The following is a 23,518-nucleotide window of genomic DNA, read 5'->3' on the forward strand; positions in this document are numbered from 1 at the left end:
TCCATCCAATGAAACATCATGTTACACATGTGCATTCGTAAGCAACAGAAAGCTGTTCATACATATTTTTAAAAGAGAAGAGCAAAATCAAGTGAATCATTTGAGAGCATGTGAACATGTCTGAAGAAAGAGGACAACTATATTAGGATATGTCCAAAATCCTAATAACGTTTATATCTGGTAGCACTATTACAAGTGATGTTTATTTCTCATTTTCTACTTTATTTTGGTTTGTATTTTCTAATCAAGTCTACAAAAGAGCAGGTTAATAGAGTGGTTAAGACCATGGACCTGGAGTCAGTCTTCCTGGAATCAAATCTAGTTCTGTCACTAAATGATGTGACCTCAGGTAAGCTATTTAATGTCCCAGAGCCTTGGTTTCTTTATCTGTAAAATGGGGGAAATAATGATTCCAGCTTCTCAGAACCACTGGTGAACATCAAATGGGCTGATTCTGTAGAGCCCTTATCACAGTGGCTGACACATAGTAAACACTGTGCAAGTATTAGCTGTGATTATTCAGATAACTGTATCTTTCTTAAGTAATTTTTTTTAAAAGGGAACTTCAGGCAGCTATCAGACCTTATGTACATCCACATCTCTTAGTATGAGTTTTCTCAATAGTAAAATGGGTGAATTAGATAGATGACCTCAAAGATCCATCCCCATTCTGTGCTGGTATAATTCAGTGTGGATGCTTCTAGTGGGCCCTGAGTGTAGCCTAGAGGGTAACAGAGACACTTCAAAGCAGGATGCAGTGGGGGGCTACTGGGAAGAGGGAGTGACAGGGCCCCTGAGAAAGATCAGAGGGAGCGTTGAGTGCAGGGCTGGGGGAGGGGAGACTGCAAGAATGCCAGCCAAGGCTAGCAGCCTCTCCACTCAACAATGTGATTAAGTGACTGGCTTCTCTTTTTCACAAAGCCAGACTTCAGCTCAAAGAACCTGAGGGACTATTTTAAAGAAAAGTTATTCCTTTGTTTTTAATTGTAATTAAGTAGGTATTTTATAATTTTTAAATGGCGCAATTTACATGTCACTTCCATGATGCGCTGGGTACCCTTCACCAGAGGGAGAGAACGTAAGTTTAAGAGGACTGCTGTGTATTCTTTTGTGATTAGCGAAGTGCATTTATGCAATTGTGAGTAGAACGGAGATACTGGGATATTTCAAGACTTCATTAAACATGCCAGAACTTTAACAAATTTACATGACGCCAAAGTTTATTCGTGTTAAGATTTCATTCATCCTTCTTCCCATACTTTGACAAAATGTTTAAGTTAGTTTCTCATTTTATTTGTCTACTGAGTTCCCTAAGTTAGGGAAATTAGTATTGTGTATGCGGTTTGATTTAATTAGCAATTGGGGAAATCGGCCTGGCATGTTTCATGGAAGCTTGGGGAAATTGTCAATTAGCATTGTGTTAATTGGTGTCTGCCGTCCTTGCTTTTTAGTTTTTAACCCCTTTTACCTTGTTCCCTCTTTCAGTATGTAAAATCTGGCTGTTTATTATTCTTTAAATAAAGGATTAATTGCCTGAATTCCTGCCTCTGCTCCATGTCCTTTTTCTCCCTGAGCAGATGGGGAGTTGGGCAGGCCCGCGGTGGCAGCCTTGTTTCTTTCAGGCCCTGGTCCTCCCTGGCACAGGAGGAAACACTCTCCGCCGTACTGCCCTATGCCCAGCCTGAAGCTTCCTCTCTGCTGTCATCAGTGCCCAGTGGATCCTCCCTGGCTGCAATCACGGAAGAGCCCTCCTGGCTCGCAGGAAACCCCCACTGCTCGTTCTTCTGGAGTCTGTTGTGGCTGATACACTAGATTTGAGCAACTCATGTCCTCTGGCCCAATCAGTCCCCTCCAGGAGGGCAGGTGGGGGATCCTCTCCAAAGGCAGGTTGGGGGCTACTTGAAGTGCTTTCTGGGGAGCCAGCTCTTTTAATCTCACTATATCCCCAAAGGTAGGTCTATAGTAAAAAGGCTGGGGTTCAACTCCACTTATGGGATGAAAGATAAGCCTCTGTTCATCTTGTTTAACACTGTTATTTTCAGAATTCAGCCCTTTGTGGACCATGCGGTCCTTCAACCAACAATACTGGTATTAGCTGAGAACCTGAAAGGAGCGCAGAATCTCAGGCCCCAGTGGGATCTTTAAGTCAGAATCTGCATTTAACAGACTTCCCAGGGGATTCACATCACATTAAATGTGAGAAGCACTGACCTAGCACATTGCTTGGTTTGTGTTAAGCCAAAAAATTGATTCTGCTGCTAAAGTGTCTGCTATACCCCAACATCTGTCGTCTTCTTTTCCATAGTCATAGAAATTTTGACTGGGCACTCAGCTGTCCAGACAAAGAATATATTTCCCAGACTCCTTTGCAGCTAAATTTTTTACCACGTGACCAAGTTCTGGCCAGTCAAATATAAGTGGAAGTTTCCAATGACAGCTTCCAGAACACTTCCATAAGAGAGAACCAGAACTGTTCCATTCATCTCCACCCATCCTACTGGCTGGAACACAGATGTGATGCCGACAGCTCCACCTTGGACCATGAGAATGAGGGTTATACTTTGCATCTGCCAGAGAAGAAATCTGGAAGATTAGGTCCCTGGGGATTTGATGGGCAGCGCCCTCAACTTACCCTGAACTGCCTCCCCAACTTTTCTTTAAGGTGGGAGAGGGTCCTATCTTTCATAGACAAACCTATTCTGACTAGCAAAAAAAACCAAAGCCCATCTTATCTACATAACACATAGTGCTTCCCAAAATAGGGGGTAGGATGAGGAAATTATCTACGGTGTACAGAATAAGGACCTGTAAGCAGAAGTCTCTTGAAGACAGGTGTCAGCTCAATAAAATGCTTGCCTGTAAGTAGAAGTGTCCAGCTGTGAAATGAACTGGCTACCTCATTGAGGCAGCAAGCTTCCCATCACTGGAAATGTTCAAACAACAGCTATAGGGCCATCTTCCTCTGCTTCTGAACGCTACAAAGGACATTCCTGCCCTTTTATGAAGTATTGATCACTTTCTATCTCTAACTTCTAGAAAACTGTAGAAAAACAAAAATATATACTCAGAGCATGATGGATTTTAAATCTTGAATGTGCCTTAGTCACTGAACCAAGCAGGAAACTTCTGAGTTTCCACTTCTGCACCTTGATCACAAGAACTCTGTGCCATTTATTTATCCATTGCCTCTCAGATCCACACAGGTCCTTCCATGTTCCTCTTCACCGCTGGGGCAAAGTCTGCAAATCACACTGCACACACTCTCCAGCAGCTTCTGGTCAGGTTCTGCCAAAGGGAGGAACCAGTGGACGATGAGAAGGCGGGAGAAAGGGAAAAGCTCCCTGGCTCTTTTCTCGGACATCAGAGTCAGCTCTGGTGCTGGCTAGCAGTTGCCACAGTGGCAGCAGAATGGAGCTGATCCGATTCTGATACCAGCCGCCCAGGATGGTTGCAGCAGCCCCTCCCTGGCAGTTCCAGCAGCGCAGCTGTGGGCTCAGGTGCAGGCTCCAGTCCAGGGGGATTGGCAGCTTCCTAATCTCTGAGTATTGCCTCTTCTTTCTTCTGCTCCTTCACAACCACCCTACCTTCTCCCTTTTGCTCCTCTAGTCCTCCCTTCCAGCACCTTTGTAACCAGTTCTCTGCATTAAACCTCCTCTTTTTGAAACATCCCAGGTGGTTCCTGTTTCCCTGGCTGGACCCTGACTGATGCAATCACCAGCTCTCATGGGTCTCTCTTTTCCCCTGAGGCCTCCCCAGCACATGCCAGAGGGAGACATATATAAAATCAGCACCTGGTGGCAGCAGCACCCACCACCAGCCTCTCCTGCCCTGGCTGATCCCTGAGCTGTCATCCATCAGACAGCAAGCAAGACCAGAGGGCTGTAGAGTCTTCAACTTAACACCTAACAATCACAGCTGATGAGGCTGCACTCAGAGACAGATCTATGGCTTCAATTTCTCACCAGTATTTTAGTTCCCCAGGCTAGTTGTCATGTAGCTGGTCTCATTGAGAGGACATTAAGGGACCCATTTTTCAGGAGTTGGCTTATGCTAGCAGAATTCCATTTCCACGTGATATTTATCAACAAAAAAACTCTCAAACATGCTCCCACACCCCAGTCCCCAAGCAGATTTAACTACTAGACAGCACCCATTTATAAACAAGCAAATGAAATCCTTCTCTTTGATAAGGAGAGCAAGAAAATTCTCTGCCGTAGGGTTTTTTCAAGGGGTCCCCTGGGAAAGAGACAGAGAATTCTGGAGCAGATATCTCTGCCAGCCTTACCCCACTTCCAGCTCAGCTTCCAGAATAGGCATTGTGGCCTAGTGGTTGGTTGTGGGGAGACGTGGGACCTGAGAGCCAAGACCAGGAAGCTTGTGAATTTTCTACTCCACTTTCTCCATCTCTCATTCTAGAAAAAACACTATCAATAGAATTGCAACTGTTACACCGTTAGTCAATACACTGGGTTAGGTAGTCAATACAATGGGTTAGGCAGATGTAAACCTCCATGAGGATAACACGTGCATAAAAACTCTGATACAAGTCTATGGGACCCGACACAGGATCCAGAATTAAATCCTAATGCATTCCCAGAATCTGAAGATCTCCAATCCGCTTTGGAGAGGGGTTGGCTTTTCAGAGACCAACTGAGCTACTCCAGAGTTTAGGGAACACTGAGTGGCAAAAGGGCCTGCTGTGGGACATGGTCATCAATTTTTAAAATACACTTATCATTTGTCCATGTGGCTCAGAACACATTCCTACAGTTCTGGTGGAGGATCAGTACCTATTCGTACAAGTCTCTCTCAGTACCAGGGCTAGCATCAGAGGGATCTGGCTCCTGCCTCAGCCCCCTGGCAGAGCAAGTCACTACTCACATCCCATGAGAACAGAATGAGACCTTGGTGAGAGCCAGGAGCTCTGGAGACCTGACCCACACCTGGCTGCCACTGTTTCATTTCCACGCAGCTCTCCCATCACCTGAAGGACTGACCACCAGGTCTTTTGGGGTACTAGGGGGATAGAAAATAAAGCAGGTCACAAATGGACAATTCCCAGTGGGTCACTGATGAACAACACTAAAAGTCTCCCTTCCTGTTCTTCTATAGGCATGGCCTCCTTTATTTCAGTTTATGCTCACCTTCCCTCCCCTGAAAGTCCTTCTAGATTGAGAGCAGGATCATACAGTAGACACAGTTAGCTCTAGAATTCCAGGGCTGTAATCAGAGTAGTTAGAAAGTTTCTCTGTCTCTGTGTCTCTCTATACACACACACATATACACACATACTTATAACATTTACATATACACACACTCTATATTTATAACGTCTCAATGCACATACAATACATAAACCCCACATATACTATGTGTGCGAGTATATGCTGAAAGAGCAAAATAAGGAAGAGAATTCAACAAAGACAGGAAAGCCTGTGGTCAGAGTGTAGGACAATCATAATAATTAAAAACCAGCATTTACTATATGCCAGGCACCTTGCTAGTGCCTCTACATACACTGTCTCAGTTTTTTTCCAGTTTTGGCTACATCCACATGTACTAATAGTATCATTTGCTAAATGCTTTTATTTTGATATGTTTACTTGTTTTTTTATTATTTTATGAGAAAAATCTCATAGTATCTTAATATAACCATGGGTTTGATGTGTATTTTTGGTAAAATACATTGGAATAAAATCTACAAGTATAATATTCGATGAACTGTTCACCAAACACTATCTACAACAGTACATAATCTCATTTGGGGAAACATCACATCACACACTGATTCTTCACAACTCCATGCTATATTACAACTGTCTCCATTGTACACTGGAGCAATCAAGGCTCACAGGGGCTAAATAAATTAAATAAATAAAGCCCAAGACAGTAAAGTCACAGTAGTCAATGGAGGAGACTGTCCAGAGAGAGGGAGTGGCCAAGAGTGTCCACAACCAAAGAGGCCAATCAAGTTAACCAAAAATGCAAAGGATCCCTTCACACTTGGACAGTCACAGGCCCAGACTGTAATAAGACAAAGAATGGAAAAGTGGGAGTAGAGAGGCTAAGTGGGCAATTCCAGAACTTGGAAAGAGAGAGATGCAAGGAACACAGAGTTTGTATTCAATTCATGGTTGACTATAAATTCAATCGTGCCTACAGTTGCTCCCCAATGCAAACCTCAGAACTGTGATCCCTTGTGTTCCTATTTCTTCCTGGTATAAGTAAAGTGAGATGAGGGCAGATGCAATCACAGGTCTGGAAAGGATGTCTCGGATCCCCATAAAGGAGTATCGAGGTACTGTCAGGTGGCAGCTTGAGCCAGGTTGGAAAAGGGAGGCAGCTGGGTTACACTGGCAGCCCTCAGAGTTCTCAGCGTTTCCCCGTCCTGAGGAGGAAAGATCCTCACAGCAATGCTCTTCCTAAAGATGTTCCCTATCATAGATGTCACTCAAACCTAACTTGAGACAGGGACCCTCACAGAGATTACCATCTCCTTCTTAAAAAACTGAACACCCTTGGGAGAGCAGCAGATGCTAAAGTCCAAGAATGCTAAAGAGGGCTCCAGCCTTCACCATCTCTGGAGCCAGTGGGTTTACAGCCATTTAAAGGAGCACTGAAATTCGAAGAGCCTTTATGGATGTCAGCATCCTCTCCTCATAACTGCAGACATGGTGCTGGGTCAGCCAGGATGTGTTTAAGGTAAATGTTTTAGAAACACTGAGAAAGATAAAGACCAGATCTTCCTTCCCCTCCCCCCCTCAACCACGTGGAAGGATAGGGAAAGATGAGGACAGAGTGGGAACCCTCTTATATCTGGGGACTGACAATGACTATCAATCATGCAAATCATTTGTGAGGGCTGGCACTTCTCCAGAGAGGCGAGGCTTCCATTTCCTGAAAACTATTTGGTTCTATCCAAAGCAATCCTCAAAAAGTTAGATGAGAGTTGAATCAAATTTGCCAATTTTATTTTTCTTTTCTGTGTAGTCCCTCGACTCCTCTCCCCTTGTCATCTCCCTGAACCCCAGTCCTCAGAATCTCTACAGAGCTCCCAGCAGCAGCAGCCAACAGTGAAAGAGGCACAAGTCATGGAGACAGAGAGGCCCTGATCACTCCTCCAGATATACAACCACTTACCTGGCTCTTTGGACCCATCCTCCCAGCTTGAGGCAGCCCTGCAGGATGAGGTCGAACCAGGATGTCTCCTGTGTCCTTCCTCTCTGGCTGAGCCAAGAAAAAGAGAAGGACAAACTAGCCCTACAGCAGGATGCTTCCACTTAGCTATGAGGATGGTCATTTTGATCAGAGACTGCTGGTCAAGGGCTGTTTTAACCTTGGCAGGAGGAAGAGAGAGTGGGCCTTTCTTTTGTGACTGCAGCTGTAGAATTGTACTTTTAAAGGCCTAACCATGAACTTTATGACCTACCCAAGTCTGACACTGTACCCATTCAGTCCTCTACTTCCCAGGGTTCATAACCCAACCAGGAAACCTACACCCCAGATGAAACTTGGGCTCCTCCAAACATCCACTCAGAGACAAAATCTGTAGCTTTTAGTAAAAAAGTGATTTATAGGTTGACAATGAAAACCAACAGAGCACACATATGATGCTTTCCTGAAAGACCTGGGAACAGATCTGGACTGGGCAAACGCTGGTGTGAGAATGGGCCTAGCTTTGGACAACAGGTAAGTGATGAGAATACCTGCAAAATAACAGACCAATGTCAGACAGAATGATGACAGTAACAAATATTTGCAGAGCACATATCACTCTAGAAGTAGTTTCATACTCATTTTCTCTTTCATTCTTAGAAGTGATTTCTGCCTGGATGGCCTACAAGTACATTCCCACATGCTCACGCATCCATCTTCTCCTCTACCCATCTCTCCTCTACCCTAGTGCCGTTAAAGATATCAACCCTCTCCCCAGCTATAGAGCATAAAATCTAGCAGTGTTTGATTCCACCACCCCTGAAGTTCCATGGCCCATCTTTGTAACATTTCATATCAGGTTTTGTTTCTCTATCCCATCACCACCACCCAAGGTAACCTCAGGACCTCTCACCTGGACAACTGCAATTGTTCCCAACTGGCCTCTTCACTGTGTCATATAGGGAGCGCCTCAATCCACAACTAGGTGAAGGTCACAGAACCTCTCTGCTCACAAATGCCGATGGCCTTGGCATTCTTATCCCCCAAAGTCTCTTTCAACTCAACTCCCATGACAAAATGTGGGTGCCTCTTTAGGCCACCTGTTAATACCTTAATGCCTCTATTTGCAATTCCAAAATAGAAAAAACTCTGAAAATAGGAGAGGAAATAAAAAAGGCAAAACTTATCTGATCGTAATACATATGACGCTACTTAATTTTTTTTACCTCAGAATATTCATACATTTCACTAAAATAACATTAGTATCTTTGAACACAGAACAATTACCCGAGACTCCACCTGGGGTATTATAAATTATACTGGATATGCACCCAAAAATCTTGGTAAAATCTGAAAAATTCTGTATTCTGAAACACATATGGTCCAACAGATTTTAGACAATGGATTTGAGGCTTTATTAACTTGCATTAGAGTCCTTAGTCTTCATGCCTTTCACTTAGTTATCAATTAGTGAATCCTCAAATTGAGCACTTATATAGAAGGCAACTCCCCAGGCAGTGAAGACTTGTAAGAAGTTAAAATACATGATCCTTGACCCCAAGTTCTTAGAGCCCTACATCCTATAGATCTAAAGTAGAACCAATATGCTATGGGCCCAATGAAGGAATCTAATGAGAAAGGCATCATGGCAGACTTGCGCTCAGGAATAACTTTGCAGAGGAAGTTAACGTTATCCTCAGTAGTAAAGAAGAAACAGAAAAAGCAATAAAGGCCCGGGAAGGCAACCCAGTGTGGACAGGTAGGGTGGGAAATTCACAAGGACTTGCAAAGTAGTTGCCTATACTGAACTACTAGATTTGTGTACAATCATGGGACAGTTGGCCACTATTTATACAATTATACTTCTTAGAAAACCATTCCTTCTACTGCTACCAATATTCCTACCAGCACTGCAGCCAAAAATGTCATCTGGACCCTCAGCAATACTGGGTGAAAAATCCTACAAGTAACTGTTTATGGAAAGCGCAATGAATGCCAAGGCTGGTGAAAATGTGGTTGGAGACGTAGCCAAGGTCAGATCATTAAGGGCCTACATAGTAAGTGGTAGAGCCTAGTGGCGGACAGTATGAGCTCAACATTTAATAGGTTCAGCAACCCTCAGAAAGTTGCTTGATCCTTCTGTGCCTCAGTTTCTTCAACTGCCCCAGAGGATACTGTATTGCTGATGAAGTTGAAACTACCTATTCCATCCAAGCATTGTGAAGATTCAATGAAAATATGCATGCAAAGCATTGTGTAATATTCAACAAACGTTAGTTGCCATTACATTACCATTCACAGGAGCTTAGGGGCCAGAGAAAGCAACTGAAGGATTGTGACATGGTCAGATTGACATCACACAGCCTCAGGTCATGTACAATCCGGCTTGAAAGGAAGCTGGAGGCAAGGAAACCAGTTAGAAGGCTGTTGCAGTGATGCAGGCAAGAAATGAAGCAAGGCTGAACTCACAACCTCGGCAAAGGGATTTAAGGCTGACCTATGGGTTGAATACAATAAAGGTCCAAGTCCATGCTAATATAAATAAATAATATTAAAAATAAATAGGGTAGAAGGAGCATTAATTTCTCACAGCAGAATTCTAGTCAACAAATGTGGTAGTAGTGACAGAAACAGAAAATCACCACAAAGCAAATACGCTGTAGTAACTGTGCAGGCAAGAACCACTGATGGGTGCTAAACTTCATGGGTGAAAGAATGATGGGAAGGGGAGAGCCTGGCAGTAAGGAAAAGGTGGTTCTCTATCATAGCCAGATGATACAGCAGTGGCTGCACTTGACCGTCTATAGCCAAAGGCACCATACACATTGAATTGGAGGTGCTGGGGCCTTGGCAGAGCAACTCAACGAGCCCCCAGCCCTGCCCTCTGGGAGCAGCCAGCCAGCCTGCCACAAACAGTGCTGACTCCAGTCACCTCTGAACAAAACAAAGCCTAGCACATTAGCTGTCTCTCCAACCAGCTGGTAGCAAACACAGAGCCCCTTCTGCTTCCAAGCAAATGGAGCAGCTGTTCTAGGGCCTGTGTTTGAGCAGGACCTCTGGAGCCAGGCTGCCTAGGGTCCAATTCCAATTTACTACTCACCAGCGCACCTCTGGGTGACTCATTCTTGCTGGGCCTCAGTTTTCTCATCTGGAAAATGGTAATACTGGTATGCACCTTAAAGGGTTAATCCACATAAAGGGTTTATCACAGTGAATGGCCTAAGTCAGCGCTTGGGATTATTAGCCATTAGCACATCTTGATGTAAGATGCCTGCCCGGGGGCCTCCACCCAGTGGGAAAGGCCCAGGGGATGGCAGCAGCTGTCTGGTCTTTCTACTCACATACACCTTGACCCCTGACTTCAAGGGCTCGGAGAGGCACTTCCACTACCACCCCCGAATTTGGTAGGAACTTGGAAAGTGCTGATAAATCCATTTTTCTTTATTTCTAATTTATACCCTGCCTGCCAGCTTCCAGAAAGGATGTAAAGCAGCACAGATAAATCTACTCAACCTCCAGTGACAGGAACCAGGGTATTCTCTTCTTCCACATCTGCCATGAAGGTCAACCCATCCTACCCTTCCAGGCAGACAGGGGTTAACCAGGGAGCAAATGCAGGAGGGGGATGGCACCCCACCTGGCACCGCAGAGCTGGCATCCCCACCTCACCCACCCCAAGCCACTTCCCTCCCTCCCTGCCTGCCTGCAGCTCCTGTGTTTCTTGTAGCCACACCATGTACGACACCACGTACATCCACGCCGGCTTCTGCCACCTGGCAGGGGCTGCAGGAACAAAGAGTATCAAGGGGCAAACTGTCCTCCCACAGCTGCAAAAAAGTATACAAATGAAATCAAATCAACAGTACCTTCGGAGGGAGGCTGTTTGCTTCATCCTGGAAGAGCAGCCGGACAGTATCAAAGGACGAGGGTGTGTATCTTGGTGGCTGGTAGGTGAAGCTATTCTCTCCCCTCCACACCCCTGCAGCAGCCCCCCATGACAGCGCCCCCCCGCCCCCCCCCCCCCCCCCCCGTGACACCTGCTCCCAGCAGCTCCACTACCCACGGCTGGCTCTGGCTGAGCGGCTCTTATTCTCTCCCCTGACTACTCCAGGCTCCGCAGCCTGCCAAGGCCTCCCGGTGCCTCTGCTCCCTCCAGATGTCAGCATCACCAGTCACTCAGCTTTCCCTTGAGCACACAAACCCCTATTAGCCTTCCTCACTGCTCACCCCACCCCCTCAGATGCTGATCAACAGATGTGTAAGCTCCCTGAGTACAGGCCGATGGGGCAGCTTGCAGGGCACAAGCTGCATGATTGGAAGGCTTGGAGATGTTGCCACACATGATCCTTTTGTATTTTGAGCAAATTACTCAAAGCTAAGCTGGCAGTTCTCAAGGTTTAAAGTACGTAAGAACAACTGGGAGCTGGAAGCTAGGGATGAGAGGGACATGCTCTTGGCTACAGCAAAGATTTTCATGCACTATTCCAGAAATTCATTTTTAATGAGTCCAGGCTGGGGCCCAGGAATCTATTTTTAATAAGATGCAGGGGGTCTTATGTCATGCTATGAGTAACAGACCCAATCCCAGGACCTCGGCTATATGGGAAAGGCCAGGCTTGGGAGTCCAGTGCTGCTGGAGCAAGGCCTCAGCTCTAAATACCAGGTGGGTAATCTTACACAGGTAAACAACTTGTTTGGTGCTCAGACTCTATCAGTGAAATGGACAGGCAGAACAAGACTCCTAGAACTCTAATAGTGCAAAATAATAGCTAATATTTATTGAGCATCTATTATATGCTAAGAATTCTTTGAAGTATTTTTCACATATTTTCCCAGTTTCTCCTCATAACAGACATATGAAGGAGGTGCAATGAAGAAACTGAATAGTGGAGTGTTAAGTGACCTGTTGAGGGCCACCCTGTTGGTGATGAGAGCCCTGGGATTTAAACCCAGACAGTACAATCCAGAGCCAGAGCTCACCCCCACCATGCTCTGGCTCCAAAAAGGACTCTTGGACCAACTTTATAGTGAGAGCGAGCAGGACACCTGGGTGGCTGCCGTACTGGCTTGCCCATTTCAGGACTCCAGCCCCACCCCTGGAGCTGCCCCCGGGGTCACCCTCTAGTCCGGTTTAAAAGCAAGTCTTACTGCATGAAGTCAAAATTAGCCTCAAAGCACAGGTAGGAGAAATACCCATTACTTCTGCAAAACTGGAGAGACTTTTAAAAGCAAGAAACAAAGTGTACAGGCCTAAGGAATGCCAGGGCCTCCTCAACTCCAGAAGCTCCTCACAGGGGAGGACCAGACACTAGAGGGGAGCCTGGGAAAATTCCCATGAGGCCAGATTGCCAAGCAGAGCTGGTCACGGCAACAGGCCACTGCAGGCCTTTGCCCACATTTTCGAAGGAGAGAAAGCACAGATTACACCTCAGGCCATGAAGCAAACGGCCAAAAGTTCCTTGGGGAATCCTGCCCACCCCCACAGGAGCAGCAAGCTCAGGAGAGCGCCTTAGAACCAAGATCACACGAGGGGTTAAGGGTGCCCGCCTTAACCTGAAGCAATGTTCAAGCTGGAACCACGCAGAACCCTGAAAGAAAAAGGAGGTAAAAGGAGACCAAGGGTACTCACCATGGGGTCCTTCTCCCTCAGGACCCTCTGGCTGGGCTTGCCCTCTGCTCACACCATTTGTGAGGCCCATATATGCCTCCCTCTTCCATCATTCACTGCCTTCCCAAATCCTACTTATCCATCTAAGCGCAGCTGAAAAAACCCTCTTCCTCCATGAAGCTGTCTGGAGAACTCCTCTTATCACCCCACCCCAGATCACAGACCTCTCCTACTTCCAGCTTCTCCCACTCAGCCTTTGGGACTCCTTCTTATATCACGGACTTGTGATAGGCACAGCTCATTGCTTGGGAGCTGGGCTCCTGGGTCCACCTGTCTGGGTTAGAATCCCAGTTCTGCCCTTTACTAGCTGTGAGATCTTGGGCAAGTCACTGAATTTCTCTAATGCCTAATGTCCTCAGATTTGGGCTGGGAATAGTAATTCTATCAACCTCATTGGGTTGTGAGAATCAAGACACGTATTAGGTGCCCTTGCACCTAATAGCCACTTAATGAAAGTTGAGGATTCTTAGCTATCTTTTTGAATGTACCTATATTTTAGCTTTTGCCCAGCTAATACATATTTCCATGATGGGGGTGTCTTTCTATCTCCCAGCTGCAACGCTGTCTATCCTCTACTGAGGACCTACTGTATGCCAAGTCCTGTGCTAGATCACTGAAACCCTAAGCTGCCCTTTGGGAGACTCCAGGCTGGAGGGCCTACCTGGTACCCTACATAAAAGCCATTTTTGTTGGCATAAATCTCCCTGAGGTGAGCCTTGGGCAATTTCTGTACTCCCCTCAGTCCCAGGTTTGGCAGACGCCCACAAGAGGGAAAAGGTGGCCATGTGGAGTTCTGCAGGGTGCTGCAAAAGCACAGAAGGGACGCTATGGGTATGCATGTCCACACCCATGCATAGGTGGGGTAGCCCATGGAAGAACATTTTGCACTCTAGCTCATTTCTTGGGTCTCTCACATAACCGGCAATGTGACCTTGGTTAAATTTCTAACTCTCTAATTCTTGGTTTCCTCATCTAATCATGGGAATGCAAATTTCTTCACAGTGTTATTATTAGAATTGCTTCCAACAAATGCTAATGGATTAATCTTGCCAAACTGGGAAGCTACCAACCTTCCCCTGCCCCATGAATCAAAGGGAAAGGGCATGTGGCCTTGGAGGAAGGCTCGGAGGGACCCAGAGCATGGAAGAAAAATAGCTACATGCCCTTTAGCAACACTCAACAGTCAGTGTAGAGATTCCCAGGAGAACACAAACTCCAGTAATGGTTAAAAGAGCTATGAATTCAACAGTATGCACGAACGCAGTATTTCTTCATACATCTTTGCCCCCAAGCACTATATTGTAATGTGAATGGAAGCAAAGTCAAAGCAAAGGTCAAAGATGTGTTCATAAGTGAACATTCAAAATGGCGGGCAAAACTGTGTTAACAACAGGGGCCATGCTACGCTCAGTCCAGAAGGCAAACTCATCTTGAGAAAAATCACTCTCCTTCCACCCACACTCCCCACTACTTTAACCAGACAGTAAAAAGCAAGGAAATTTTACATTACATTATTTAGAAACATAAGAGCATCACGAAAAGAAAGGGTTTTTTGTTTTATAGTCAATTTAATGGCCAACAGTGTGTCCTGACTCTCCTTCTGCAAAATGGGTATTAAAAGACTGCCTACTTCATAGAGTGGTTAAGAGAATTAGCTGAGATAAAGAATTAGCTAAGATAAAGAATTCAGTACAGTATCTGATACATAATAAGCTCTGACAAGTGTTAGCTGCTGCTGTTGTTGTTTTTGTTGTTCCTGTCCCCGAATTGTTAAAATTAAAGAATCATGAATTAGGGAATTAGGCACCCTAATCAAATGGTTCAGTCTTTGGTTTGGAAATCTTATTCAAATATCTAAACATCCCCTTCTTCCCATAACATCTGTGGCTTAATGGGACACAACTTGCATTGCTCTGGCATATCCAACAAAAAACCCTGCCCTGGTCTTCTGACACCCCAGGGCTCCCTGGGGTGGAAGAAAAGCAGAAAGCTCAAGTCAGGTGGAAAGACTGGGATTGAGGACTGGAAGAGGAGTGGCTGAAAAGAAAATGGAATTGGTCCAAAAGACACAAAAAAATAAAAAATAAAAGGGGAGTGTGAACAGTTCTTTAAAAGCCTCACATGCCCCGGGAGAAACCTTCAAAGGAGAGAAGAATGAGCTAACCCTTCAGACCCTTTGAAGTACTTACACGTACGGTGGAATCCCTTGGTCCGCTCTGTCTTCAAATCCTGCCCAGTTAAGGGCCCCCCAACTACATGCTTTATATGGTGTGTACCTGAAAAGCCAAGTGCTCAGGCATTGCAGGGAATTTCTCTCACCATTTAATAAGGAATGCCTGGAATATTCCGGCCGAGAAGTATTTCTTAATTTCCTGTGCAATCTGAAGGCATTATCCAAGGGTTATTTTTGTTTTGTTTTATTCAGAAGTGGGGTTGCTGGAGCATTCCTCTTGGACATGTTCAGATTTGAATTAATTAGAATTCCTGTACAGTTTTCTTCGGTTATAATTATAGCTTAATTTGATTGCTTAATAGCTCTGGTTTTCGTAATGTTTAGCACCTGTTGTAAATTGCACAAGATAAATCACCTTCTACCTTCCACCGTGTTTATGCCTAACTTTTGCCTTTCCCCTTTCAGCTGGTGGGCTTGCGGCGACAGCCACACGCTTTGCTCATCCCTGCCCTTTCCACCACAGAACTCTCTTTTGCAAGGCTATTTAACCAGAGAAGAAGTGACTTTTACTTAAATGCCTCCTTAAGACTGTTAGATTTTTTTAAGGGGAAAAAAATTGAGAAAAAAAAAAAATGAGTATTTCAGATGCTATAAACTCTGAAGACTGACCTCTGGTATTATGTAGACTTCCACTTAAGGGTCACCTTTTTGATGCACTGGGTGTGTAGAATTTTTTTTTCCCCTCCTTTCCTTTCTAGAATTATTAGACAGCAGTGGAAGCCCTGCATCATTAATTGATTTCTCCCATGCATTGTGCTATGATACAATTTTTCAAGGCTGTGCATAATTGTGTTCTCTGTGCCAGCGTTCTGTGTTCTGTCCTTGTCATATTGTCATTGAAGGCTGTTTCCACCCTCTGTAATTGGAGATGTTCTACTTTTGGACAAAGGTGTGGGGGCAGCTCAGGGGAACAGCGCTGACATTTACTTCATCAATTTATTTTTATTGTTCCTACATTTATTGCAGCTATAACAGCCCTTTAATAGTTATATCTCCTCCCTGTAGGGTATTCTGGTATTTGAAATTTTTTTAACTCATTTGTTCTCATAGATAACAGTAAAGTGCATTTCAGGATAACCTTTAGGTTTCAATCTCCTCTCTTCTTTTGGCTCTGAGGCAGTCTTCGCTTTAAACTTTTACTGCATTGCCAGTCTAAAGGCCAGAGCGCCAAGTTCATTCTAGCACTGGAGTAACCACAAATTAGTGGTCCTGAAAATTTCAGGGAGGTTAGTCCTAAACCAAGAGTGCAGCTATTACCGTAATTCAAAACTGGTCATCCTTTTAATGGGGGGGGGGGGGCAAAGAAAGGTGGGCGGGAAGGAGAGAAAGTGAGAGAGGATGACAGAGAATCCCGGGAAATACTTAACAGACCTCACGTTACAATCCTGGTCAAAAAAGGACTGTAATTAAATCTTTATGACTGATGAAGCATCGCAATGAACCAATTCTGAGTCTCTGTCCTTCAAGGCCACAGACATGGGGCACAATGAAGAGGAAACTGCACTTGGATTTACTATTCTTGTCTTTGGATACCATAAGCCTCCATCCCAGTCCCACCTCCCTTAGAAAAGGTTACCGTAGGATAGCCCTGGAAATAAGTCCTTATCTGCAAACCTAGCTTATTTATTTACTTTTTAATTTTTACCAGCCCTGTAGAAAAAATAAGTATCAATTTTGTCTGCTTTCCTACCACCATCTTTGTGGTTGTGAAAACATTTGTCTGGGCAAGAAATGTTCCAGTGCTTATTTTTAAGACCATGATACTAAGCCATTGTATAACAGTCTGTGCTCTGGTTGCCAGATTTAAAACAATCATTTCCACTGAACAGTCTACGCATATTTCAAATGGGGGTTCATTCCAGTTTCTATCCCCCCAGTTTCTTCTATAGAATCATTACTACAACAGTATCACCAGAACTTACTAGAAATCGGCCTTCGGCTCATCAGAGAGGGCCAAACACTTTGTCCATTATTGTAATACCAAATACGTAGCCAAGAAAAACAGCTCCAAATTCCATACCGGTTCTGGCTGCAGGAGCCTTTTTTCTCTCCCTACTAACAAGAACATCAGCCTGGGAAACAGCATTTCTTATGCACCCAGTTGTCACCATTTATAAAAAAGAAAGGTTGTTTCAAACTACACAAACTCTCAAGACCTCCATGACAGGAGACTGGGTCTCGTATGTCCCTGACACAGCAGGAAGATAGATTGAGTGGGCAAGGTGGGTGTTCCTGGTCTGGGTTTCTCTCTCTCCCCAGTTCTTTCACAATAATAGAGAAGGGGGACCCCAGGCCCAGTTCATCTTGGTGAAACTTCTAGAGCCAGGGAAGCCTCTAGTCCAGGGATTCCTGCAGACACGCTCTGTTGAGTGGTAATGCCTTCACAATGCCCATTCGCGCCACCCTCCATATCTTTTTTTTTTTTTAAGATTTTATTTATTTGTTCATGAGAGACAGAGAAAGAGAGAGAGAGAGAGAGGCAGAGATACAAGCAGAGGGAGAAGCAGGCTCCATGCAGGGAGCCTGATGTGGGACTCGATCCCAGGTCTCCAGGATCACACCCTGAGCCAAAGGCAGACGCTGAACTGCTAAGCCTCCCGGGCATCCCCAACCCTCCGTATCTTTCCAGTTTTCTCTACTCCCTGCCCTCTGCCACCACTTCCAATGCAAAAGGACTCTTTTCAGAAGACTGTCTTCTACTGTCATGCCGGTACATGAGTTAACCCTTCAGAAAGGGAAAACAAGATGAAGAAATAACAAGCATACAGCACCAAGAGGGAAAAGTACCTCAGACTCTTCATCCTGGAATCCTAGCTTGAGGAGGGCATCAGAAGAGCATGGTTCTGGGTCTTTGCTTCCCAACAGGGCTCCACAAAACTACCCCAGAATGATGCTGCCAAGTTTCTGATGAGGATAGGATGCTTGGAGGCTTGAGTGGGATTTTTTCTAATTATTCTTATTCCGGTTGGACTTTATCCCTAGAGAGTTACAGAAAGATACCACCAGCAGGGCATTAATCCAGAGGAAAATATTTTAATGATTCCCCTTTACAGATCTGGCTCAAAATTCCAGGTCTTGCTTATGTAGGTTCCTGACTCCTTTCCTCATCTTTGAAGACATACAGAGAAAAATCATGACAGGGAAAGACACCATAGCTTGAACCCTCCAGAACTTGGAGAATATACCCATTGAAAGGGTACAGACCAGAGGCAGCCCTGAGCCCAATGGCAAGAGTTATTCTTCACCAGTAGTCATCTGAATCATGGGTGCAATGAGGCAACTACGAGTTTCACCATCCACAGGCAACTTATTTCCAAGGATGTTAGAGCCTGAGAGTAGAGCTGCCAGGATCTGAATGATTAAAATCACTGAAAGTTAATTTTGGCCAATTCTGGTTTTTAATTTGCACATGTGTCTCCAAGTTTACCATGATGCTGGCCACAGCTAATATGAAGTAAGCTCAACAACAATGCCATTCCGACAAGAACACCTTGCATAGAGGAGGGGTGTCTTTGGACTCAGAGATGAGCCCTGAAAGTCAAGTGTGTCCAAAGTGGCCTCCTGAATAGCAGACTAAAGAGGACATGGGGGAAAGAAAAAAAAAGGACATGGAAGAGCACAGGGAACAGAAGGAAGGAACTCTATACCACTCCCTCATATCTGAGAGCATGATGTCAGCGTTGGGACAAGGCAAGGCAAGGCAGAAGGGAAGCCACCTGAAATAAAAATGAAGGAAGAAAGAGGCCCTCAAATGGGAGGCCTATTTACATGGTTCTCTAGCCAGCTACTGAATGCCCCTTAACAAGGGGATGCAGAAGAAAAGGAAATGCCATGTCAGTTGGTGAAGGACCTGCCATGCCAAGCCTATCCTCCTTCAAATGGTTTGCCAGGAAGAGCTGGAGTCTAGGATGGGTAACGAATAAAGTAACAGGTCCTCAGAGCTGAGCTACTCTTAGGCCCCAGTTCATGGCACCCATCACTGCTAGCTCATGCAAAGTTCCCTCATTTAATCTTTTCATTCTTCCTTTTTCTCCCTCAGTCTCCTACCCATTGCAAAAGGTACCTACTGTGCTTCACCTTTTATCTTGCATCTATGGATTCTGAGGGGCTGGTTCAGGAGTCATGTCTTATGGAGATCAAAGAAAAGATCTAACAAAGAAAATACTGTGGTGGACTTCAAGGACTCTATTAAAGGACATGTATGGCTGTGAAGTTTATTTCTGTGAATGGTGCCATCTGGATCTGTGGAATGAACAACCTGTACAACTGGACATGATGGTGCTGTTAAAATATTTTTTGTGAGTGGTGTCATCTGGATCTGTAGAATGAACAACCTGTACAACTGGACATGGTGGTACTGTTAAATATTTTCTAAAATACTACTGATATTGCTATTATTGGGTTGACATCAATACAATTCTTTAGATTTTAGGACTTCTTTTACGTTAAAGTAACACATGCTTGTTAGAAACAAAACTAAAAGAGCTCAGAAGGGTACAAAGTTAAAAGTTCAAGGACCTCTCTTCTCTTACCAGCACCCTTCCCATTCTACTTCCACAGTTAAAAACTGTTAACTCTTCCTTGTAAGTACATCCTTCCAAAACTCTGTTATACATGTGAGAATATAACACATGCAAATATTTTTATATAAGCAAGATCATACTACATGCACTGTTTCACTACTATTTCTTGCAACATATTTTGGACAAGTTTTTATAAAGAGAGAAAAATGAGTATTTCACTCTTTTCAGCATCTGTACAGAATTCCATTGTATGAAAGTATGACTATTTATTTAACCATTGCCCTACTGGTGGAAATTTAGTTAAGTGTCCCATTTTTGCTATTGTAAGCAAAGGTGCATGTTAAACGTTCATTTTCATACGTATGGAGATATATACATGTATACATATCCACAAGTGTACACAGAACAAATTACTGGAAGTGGCATTTCTATGTCAACAGAAACACACAACCTGAATTGTGGTAATATTATCAAACTACCTTTTCAAAAAGTAGTACCAATTTACACGTCCACCAACACTATTTGAGAAACTACCAATTAGATAAGTGAAAATGATATATGGTTTAATCTACCTTTTAGAAACTACAATATAATTTTTATATATTTACTGGCCACTAATATGTCTTTTTCTTTGCAATGTCTGTTCGTGAGTTTTCCTATTGGTATATTTGTCTTTTTACTGGTGTGAAAGAGCTCTTTGTACATTAAGGAAATATATGTTTAAAAGATGCTCCCCAGTTGGTCATTTTCTTTCCCCATACCATTTGTTTATGGTATTTTTGCTATGAAGAATCAACTACTCACATTTATTTCCAATTTTTATGATAGTCTGCCATTTAGAAGTTTCAGATTTTGTTTTCAAACTAATCAGTTTTTTATTAGCATCCATGGTTTCATGCTCTACTTAAAATCTGCTCTACTTGAGTATCATTTTTTTGTAATTGTACTTTTATGGTTTACTTTTTCTTTTTTACATTTAGGGATCCAGATTTATTTATTTGTCCAGGTGACCTGTCAGCATCTCAACACCACTGATTACTATACCAATTCTCCATTGCTTTGCAATACCACCTTTATAATTTCATAAAGTCTCATATATTTCTGGACTTCCTATTTTGTTTCATTACTTTGTCTATCCTTTTCCTCAACTAGTACCATACTGTATTATTACTATATCTTTACAATACAGTTTTGGTCTTGGTAGAGTGTTTTTTTTTTAACTGGAGTTTATAAAAAGCAAAAAATTGTCAGGATCATATCCTAGGACAGAAATTTTTCCTTTCATGAAGGATATTCATACAAAGAGTTTCAGTTTATTTAATAAGAAAAGAAAAAACTAGAATGTGCAATCTATCAACCATAAAATAAATGTTTAATAAGAATTTATTATGCCAGTTGCTGAGAGAATTGATAGAAAAGATAAGATCCTGTAGAAAAGAGACCCCAATCTGAAAGAATTATTTAGACAAGAAAGTGCCAGAACACAACTACCAGGACAGTTAAAACAAAAGACAGCCCTGTGGGTCTGGTGATCAGAGAAGCTTCTCTGGGATGATAATGGATAGACATAAGGACTACTCACAGAACTCTTAAGTTGTCATGAGCAAGAAGGGCCCCTTTCCCCTGGAGGGAAAAACCAGGGAAACCCTGCTTACAGGTTTGTATTTTTGGAAAATAATAATAAAAACCAACACTTACTGAGTGCTTACTGTTTATCAGCCACTGTTCTAAGTGTGCTACATGCATCAACTCAGTCAAACTTACAACAATCCTATGAAATAAGTACACACTCTGACTTGGCCTATTTTATAAAGGAACAAACGGAGTCACTTACACAGTGGTAGAGCAGAATTTGAACTCAGGCTGTCTGACTCCAGAATGTTCCTCCCTCATCATTAAACTTCACTGCCTCCAAAGCCAGAGAGAGAGGGTTTGATCCATACACCTCCTCTGTCTGAAGCCCTTCCCCAGATGATAAAACTATTAATGGTGGCAGGCGGCAGCCCAGCAGAGGCCCTGTGTTCAGGTTGCAGAAACCCAAGCTCAGTGGACAGCCTGAACTTCCTGAAGGAATCGAGGCACCTGGAATGCTGGCACCCTGGCCAGAGTGTGCAGTTCATTCTGCTCGGTGCTTGCAGCTCCTCTCCTGCAGAGGAGGCCAAAAGTTCATGCTCCTGCACACTCCCTGGGCCTCCGGTGCAGTCTGGTCACCTGGGTGACCCCTGCCCACCTGGGACCAGGGTGGCCTCTGTCTGACCTCATCCCAGGCTGACAGCTGGCGTCGCACTCATCCAGACAGCCGACGCTCTGGGCCGGACAGAGCATTGTCTCTTGCCCTGCTTTACAAATGGGAGAGAGAGCAGGCCACTCCTGTTCATCCGTGGCCTCTAACAGAGGCAGGTCCCTGAATTTAAGGAGATAGGATGAAAACAAAATACTAGCCACAACTATTTCTGACTTTAGGAGAGAAACAGGGCCAATGGTCTCCAGAAGTCCAGTGCCAGGAATCGTTAGAAACAAAGGCCCTCCGTTAGGCAGGGTCAGGCTAGAGCACAAAGCCCCATTGTTAGATTACACCAGTGGTTTTCCAACTTTTCTTTTTAAGCCATGGAAACGTATGCAACCCCTCAGCCAGGCCCTCGACGTCTGGAAGGTCTTTCAGGTAAAGCCCATTACCAGGAAGAAAAAATGGCACTCTGAACTCATGTCAAGCATTGAGACAATAGTGAAAACTGTCCAATTTCCCATTAAGTCACCACTCAGTATTTACAGAGACTGCCTCAGATGGGTATCTGGGAGTCCCTTCCCTCTGATCTCCCTCTCTCCTCTCACCATGCCCCTAAACTGAAAATTGGCGGGGTCCAGATGACCCTTAGTCCTGGCTCCATTCTGGAGGGGCAAGGTTGGGTCCTTATCCTGCCCCACTGCAGTCTCCTGGACTCTTCACAGCCACAGAAACCCCCTCCCTAATGTTGACAGCCTCTCAACCGAGCACTGTCATAGAATATGATGTTAACAAATCTCTGCCTCTTCTCCATCATTCTCTCCCAACTAGAGGAGAGGAGAAAAGGAGACAGAAACCCTGACCCTAAAAAAAAAAAAAAAAATAGAAAAAAAAGAAATCCTGACCCTGCCCCACCAATTTTCAAAGAGTATCAGACACAGGAAGTAGGTTCTGTAATACTACTCTGGTCCAAGAAAGGGCAGGACTTCACCCTCTCAGCCTTGGACAATGAGATGCAAGTGAAAAGGCTCATCCATGCAACATTTTCAATTCAATTCCAAGAGGTTCATGAACCCTCCACGAATTCAAGAATCTTGGATTAAGAACCTCGGGCCCAGTTTTGGAGCTATCCTCTACCACTCCAGAGTCTATCTCAGGGATAGGCAAGTACTCACCAAGCCTGTTTTTGTTTTCTCTTCTGAACTCACAGCTAATCTACATCCCCGAGTCCCGTTGCACATATGTGGAGATGTCTTGAGGATGGAGGCAAGCTCAAGTGATGGCAGTTAGAGGCAGGCATACCTACCTTCTCCATTCTCTCTCCTACACAGTCTACCCACTGGATGATTCCAAGGATACTCTGAAGCCACGTGGTGAAGAGGACTGAACCTTTACATAGAAGGAATTTGGGTCCCTGAGTGACAACTTAGAACAGAAAGGCCTCCTCCCCTGGACCAATCTACATAGGACTGTGTGATGTAAACTAAAAATACGTTATGGGGTAGGCTACTGAAATCTGGAGATCGTTTGTTACAAAGGCTAGCATACTTACCCTATAGTAGGAGGAGCTCTCACCGTTCCCTGAGAGGTGCTGTTAGGAACTCACACAGGGCAGTGCTCCTTCTCTACTCCGAATCCCCCAGGACGTCAGGAAGAGAGCTCAGTTCACCTATGCCCACCTCTGCAGTCCGCCGCCACGCTCAGGAGGACCTCAG

The 23,518-nt window shown here is 44.4% G+C and overlaps 3 long non-coding RNA genes across 5 annotated transcripts in view; all 3 read right to left on the bottom strand.

Moving 5' to 3' along the window:
• Positions 1–23,441, bottom strand: LOC144324208 (uncharacterized). The gene is made up of 3 exons (XR_013389731.1): positions 23,356–23,441; positions 4,286–4,424; positions 1–3,285 (listed from the first exon to the last, which is right to left on the bottom strand). It is a non-coding gene; the product is annotated as an uncharacterized LOC144324208 (long non-coding RNA).
• Positions 1–23,518, bottom strand: part of LOC144324199 (uncharacterized) — a 584,277-nt gene that overhangs the window by 559,855 nt on the left and 904 nt on the right. The window lies entirely within an intron of this gene.
• On the bottom strand, positions 4,436–10,788 carry LOC144324209 (uncharacterized). Its single transcript, XR_013389732.1, has 4 exons — positions 10,256–10,788; positions 9,448–9,552; positions 8,069–8,304; positions 4,436–7,706 (listed from the first exon to the last, which is right to left on the bottom strand). It is a non-coding gene; the product is annotated as an uncharacterized LOC144324209 (long non-coding RNA).

The sequence above is a fragment of the Canis aureus genome, chromosome 11, assembly GCF_053574225.1.
Source record: "Canis aureus isolate CA01 chromosome 11, VMU_Caureus_v.1.0, whole genome shotgun sequence".
NCBI lineage: Eukaryota > Metazoa > Chordata > Mammalia > Carnivora > Canidae > Canis > Canis aureus.